The sequence below is a fragment of the Nicotiana attenuata genome, unplaced genomic scaffold (assembly GCF_001879085.1).
Source record: "Nicotiana attenuata strain UT unplaced genomic scaffold, NIATTr2, whole genome shotgun sequence".
Lineage (NCBI taxonomy): Eukaryota > Viridiplantae > Streptophyta > Magnoliopsida > Solanales > Solanaceae > Nicotiana > Nicotiana attenuata.
Genome location: NW_017670610.1, coordinates 449,805 through 455,290, shown reverse-complemented (window position 1 = coordinate 455,290; position 5,486 = coordinate 449,805). Strand labels below are relative to the sequence as shown.

General features: G+C 38.4%; 1 non-coding gene across 1 annotated transcript; it reads right to left on the bottom strand.

The window, feature by feature from the left end:
- Positions 1 to 4,982: 4,982 nt before the first annotated feature.
- Positions 4,983 to 5,054, bottom strand: TRNAH-GUG. The gene has a single exon. It is a non-coding gene; the product is annotated as a tRNA-His (tRNA).
- Between the last annotated feature and the right edge of the window lie 432 nt (positions 5,055 to 5,486).

Sequence of the window (5,486 nt, the reverse complement as noted above, 5' to 3'; positions counted from 1 at the left end):
TTGCGCGAGCAAGTCCGTATGATGTTTTTAGGTTAGTGTGCATGTTTGGTTTGGAGCCCCGAGGGCTCGGGTGAGTTTTGGTTAGGCCACGGAGTGAAATTGGGCTTAGGAAAATTGCTTGTGTGTTGCAGGTCTGCAGGCTTCGCAATTGCGAAGCTTGGCTCGCAAATGCGAGCTTGAATTTGCGAACTAGAATCGCATTTGCGAAGATAGCCTGGGCAGGCCTTGATCGCAAATGCAAAAGGGGCCAGAGTCGCAAATGCGACTTATTCTTCACAAATGCGAAGACAGCAGGTTCCAAAGGGTTTCGCAATTGCGAACCCTGGTCGCAATTGCGACAACAGAGACCTGTTAAATGAATTTCAGACGGGATTTCAACCATTTTTACAACTTTCTCAAAAACTAAACTCTCTTGGGCGGTTTTTCAAATGCACTCACTCTTCCAAATCATTAGTAAGTCATTTCTAACCCATTTCTTTCAATCAAATCCATCTTTTTACATGATTTCAATTCAAAATCAAGGGTTTTCATGGGGAAATTAGGTGTTTTTGGGTAGAACTTAGGATTTTAAAATTTTGGGGATTTGGACCTCGATTTGAGGTCCGATTTTAAAACAAATTATATATTTGAGTTCGTGGGTGAATTGGTGATCGGGTTTTGGTTCGAACCTCGGGTTTTGACCATGTGGGCCATGGATTGATTTTTTGACTTTTTGGGAAATTATTAGAAAACCTATTTTCATGCATTAGAATTGATTCATTTAGCATTTGTTGATATCGTTAAGTATATTGTAACTAGATACAAGCGAATTGGAAGTGGAACCGAGAGGTAAAGCGGTAGTTGAGGCTTGATTGTGTTCGTGGCATTGAGGTAAGTGTTTGGTCTAACCTTAGCTTAAGGGATTAGGAGTTGTGTCTTATTTGCTATGTGTTAATTATTGAGTACGACGTATAGGTGTGGTGACGAGTATCTATACGTCGGTGTCAAGCATGCCCGTGAGTCTTATACTATGACTGATGTGACTCCGTTTTGTATTGTCCATGCTTAATATGATGATTTCTAATGTTGAACAAGGCTTATGGAAGTATTCTTGGTAATTGAACATTGTAGAGCATTGGGTCAAGTCGAGAATTGAGTTGTGAAGTAATTTGTGGAAATGAGAAGAGGTTTTTGATATTGTCTCCCTTTCCGGGATGTTATTACTTTTGATATTATCTCCCTTTCCGGGATGTTATTGCTTTTGATATTATCTCCCTTGACGGGATGTTATTACTCATGATATTGTTTCCCTTGACGGGATATTATTGATATACTATTGTTCCCTTGCCGGGATTCTATTATGATTTTAGTGAATCCCTTGCCTGTATTGCTTTGTGATTGTTGCTTGGGTNCTTAGTCGATTCACAAGTATCCCAACAAACATACGCTGGGTAGCAATGAAACGAGTTCTGGGATATTTGGAATATACCCAAGACTACGCTTTGCACTACAATAAATATCCTGCGGTTATCGAAGGATATAGTGATGCTAATTGGATAACCGGCTCATCAGAAACAAAGTCCACAAGTGGATATGTGTTTACTGTTGGTGGAGGAGCAGTATCTTGGAAGTCTTCCAAACAAACGTGTATCGCTCGCTCTACAATGGAATCAGAGTTTATAGCTTTGGATAAAGCCGGTGAAGAAGCTGAATGGCTTCGGAATTTCTTAGAAGACATTCCGTTCTGGCCAAAACCTTTGGCTCCTATTTGCATACATTGCGATAGTGAGGCTGCAATAGGACGGGCAGGGAGCGTTATGTATAACGGAAAGTCTCGTCATATACGACGAAGACATAACACCGTTAGACAACTACTTTCTAGTAGAATTATCACTATTGATTATGTAAGATCAAAGGATAATGTGGCGGATCCGCTTACAAAAGGCTTAACTAGAGAGGGAGTTGAGAAATCATCTAAGGGAATGGGACTATGGCCGAGGACAAGTCAACATGGCGGTAACTCTACCTAGAATTTTGGATGTTCCGAGATCTAGGTTCAAGGAGCTCAAACAAAGTTGTGATTGACCGGTTCAACATTGTCAAAATAAAATCTTTGGTCCATTCTCGTAATGAAGACAATGTTCAGTAACAAGGATAGAACTTTACACGTTCTTTAATGATTACCTAAGTTTGATGAGGTATTTATCAAATAGTGTCAATCTAAAGGATTACACGTTTAGGAATCACCTAGGTAAGTGTGAAGTGGAAGCCGCTTCAATGAGAATTCTGTAAGGCCAATTCTCTACGCACTTATGGAACCAGGCGGTGTTCATGGCTAAAACGAACACAACAATGAGAACCAAAAGACGGTTAAGGGTTGGTTGTGTGACATATGGTTGTCTAGGTATACACTAAAGTTCGACGGTTCAAAGATATCAATTCTACCGATTGACCGAGTATATCCGACATATGTTCACTGCGGAAAGTTCAAAGGGAAACCTACTTATCCAGATGCAATTAATCCTTACTTGCAAAATCACATAGCTTTCATCTATGATCTTTCTTGATACAGCCATTCCCATTCATGTGGGGGATTGTTGGACTTTAAGCCATTGGGCTTTAAAGTAGAAGAAGTGTGAATTGGAAATGGAGGGAAATAAAATGGAGGGAAATTGAAAATTTAAAGAAGTGAACTTTTGTCTTGCACTTTGTCCCTCATTGGTGAGGGACAACCACATTTGTGTGCTTATATATAGAATCACTTCTTAAAGCTCTTAAAAGGAGTTGAAGAGAATGAACCCTCGCGCCGTCGTCGTCGCTCGCTCGGCTCGGCTTCGGCTTTGGATTTGGATTTTTCAAATGATCGATAAGATTATTTTTGGACAATATTTATTTAATTATTTAATAGTTAATTAAATGCCAAATCACTGCTGAAAATACGCCAGAACCCTGCTGAAGGTTCAGAGGGCCTCTCTGGCCGCGGTTCTGCCGCGACCGCGGTACAACCGCGGCAGGCTGATTCAGAGAGCCTCTCTGACCGCGGTTCTGCCGAGATCGCGGTAGAACCGCGGCAGGCAGCGTATTCTTCTGAAAAGGCACCTTTTCCAGACACCTCTTCTGATAATTGCCTATAAATTCTGAGGCAAGGCTCCATTTTCTACACACGAAAAGCACTCTAGAACTTCTTTCTTTCTGAATATACTGCATCCTAATTCGCAGTCTCTCTCTCTCTCAAATTCGTAAGTGTGATTTTGCTCCGTTCTTTGAGTTCGTTGGTATCCTGCAGTTTGTATTGCCACTGTTGCAGGGAGGTTTATTTCGTTTTATCCTGGGAGAATTTAATCCATTACCTTGGCAACGTGTGAGGGGGTTAAAATTCCTTAAGGACACACAAGAAAATTATGGACTCGGAATATTTCTTAAACTCTTCTGTTTTTCCAGTTTCTTTTATTTTTCTAACAGTTTTTCCTGATTTTTGGTTTAACACAGAAACGCTCACAGATAATTCCCCGAGCATGTTCCCTCTTCCCACTTTTAAGTGCTAGTTTCTGTCATTATATCTTGTTGTATATGATATAACTGCACAGGTTTATTTGGTAGTCTTGTCCTAGCCTCGTCACTACTTCACCAAGGTTAGGCTACGCACTTACCAGCACATGGAGTCGGTTGTGCTGATACTATACTCTGCACTGTGTGCAGATCCCGGTGCTGTAGCTTTTGGACCACAGTGAGGCTGCTGCCTTCAGTCCCGTGGCGGAGACCCGAGGTAGTCCTGCAGGCGACCGCAGGCCTTGGCGTCTTCTTCTATCTTTCCATTCTGTTTCTTCTATGTATTTCAGAGACAACTTTGTATTTATCTTTAAGACCACTGTTTGTAGTATTCGTAGATAGTCCGTGACATTGTGATACCAAATTCTGGGTAGGGTTGTATGTTGGATTCTGCACTAGTATATGGCTAAACTATTAGTTTTCGTCTTCCGCATTTCTGTTTATTATAATTATTTCGTTGTTGATCACTTGTTATATTGAACTGTTAAAAAGGCTAAGCAAAAAGGTTAATGAATCTATAATACTCGGCTTGCCTAGCTTTTATGAGTAGGCGCTATCACGACTCCCGAGGGTGAAAAATCCAGGTCGTAACAAATTTAGACATATTTAGGACTAGCTATATACCAAAAATTTGTTAAGGATCCATGTCTATAAGCATAACTAGATCATAAATCAAGATTGGTTTCACGTCTAAATATGACTTTGACGCTGAGAAAAAACCCACACATGGCTTCCAATTAGAATTAAAATACATATGTTGTCCAACTCTATGATTGTAGCAATTGCTACAATTGGCATTTCATTGACGAGTCATGAACAATGACTTTTTCACATGCTCACAAAAGACGAAATACCTTAGAGTATTCTTCTAATTATAATTCGAGGTTGGGCTCAATTCGTAGAATCACAGATGAATTATTAATTGGGTTTCACTTATACGCATACATTGTTACAATTAAACTTTAATTTATAACGATGTGTGTGTCCAATCACTTATTCAACACATCGTTACAAGCCAATAGTAATGTTTTATTTGCAACTTGTGCCCAATCAACTTTAGCTAGAATCACTAAACGTAAAGTTCAAACTTAGTAGTGAAATCCCCTTAACGTATTGGTAACGACGTGATTACGTTGAGAAATGAAGGGTTGACAACCTATACCATAGTATTGCTATTATGTATGCTTCTTCGACATTATTATTATTATTATTATTATTATTATTATTATTAGCAGAATGAACAGTTTACGGTTTATGTTCAAAAGTTAAATTTCCTTTTGGTCTCAACTAGTACTGCAGAAAGGACAAAAAAAAAAAAGAAACTAATTACTCATTATCAACTCAACTGAAATACGGAAGGCCTAAATTAAATCCCCTTCTACCTGAGAAAAGGGAAAAGAAGAATAGGCCTGCCATTTCATAGTGAATAAAAGTAAAGATTTTTTAAAAAGGACTGTGGCTGCTGGGATTCGAGCCCAGGTCTCCACGGCCACAACGTGGAATTCTCACCACTAAACTACAGCCACATTGTTGACAACTATGTACAACGACTAATTTGTAAAAGTATTCACACCAAAGTGAATACCCGAATCGAATCAATCTCTCTCTCTGTATATATAGAGAGAAATATAATGATTTGGTCTGGTACTGAATAAGAAAAAATTAAATTAAACCGACACGTTAAAATATTTATTATATATTTTTAAAACTTTATTTATGATTTTCTTTAAAAGAATGTTTAGAAATATTTTCTGGTCTCTCATGAGACGTAATATTTAATAGAACTATTATAGTATGTCCATTTTATGTACATTAATAATGCTTGATTTTAATATGCATGATTTCTTTCTTATCAAGTGTTTTTATTTGATCTCTTAATGCTCCCATATTCAAAAGTCAATATATATTAAACTCTTATATTTTGAGATAGAACTTTATTAGTTTTTTCATTTTTACTC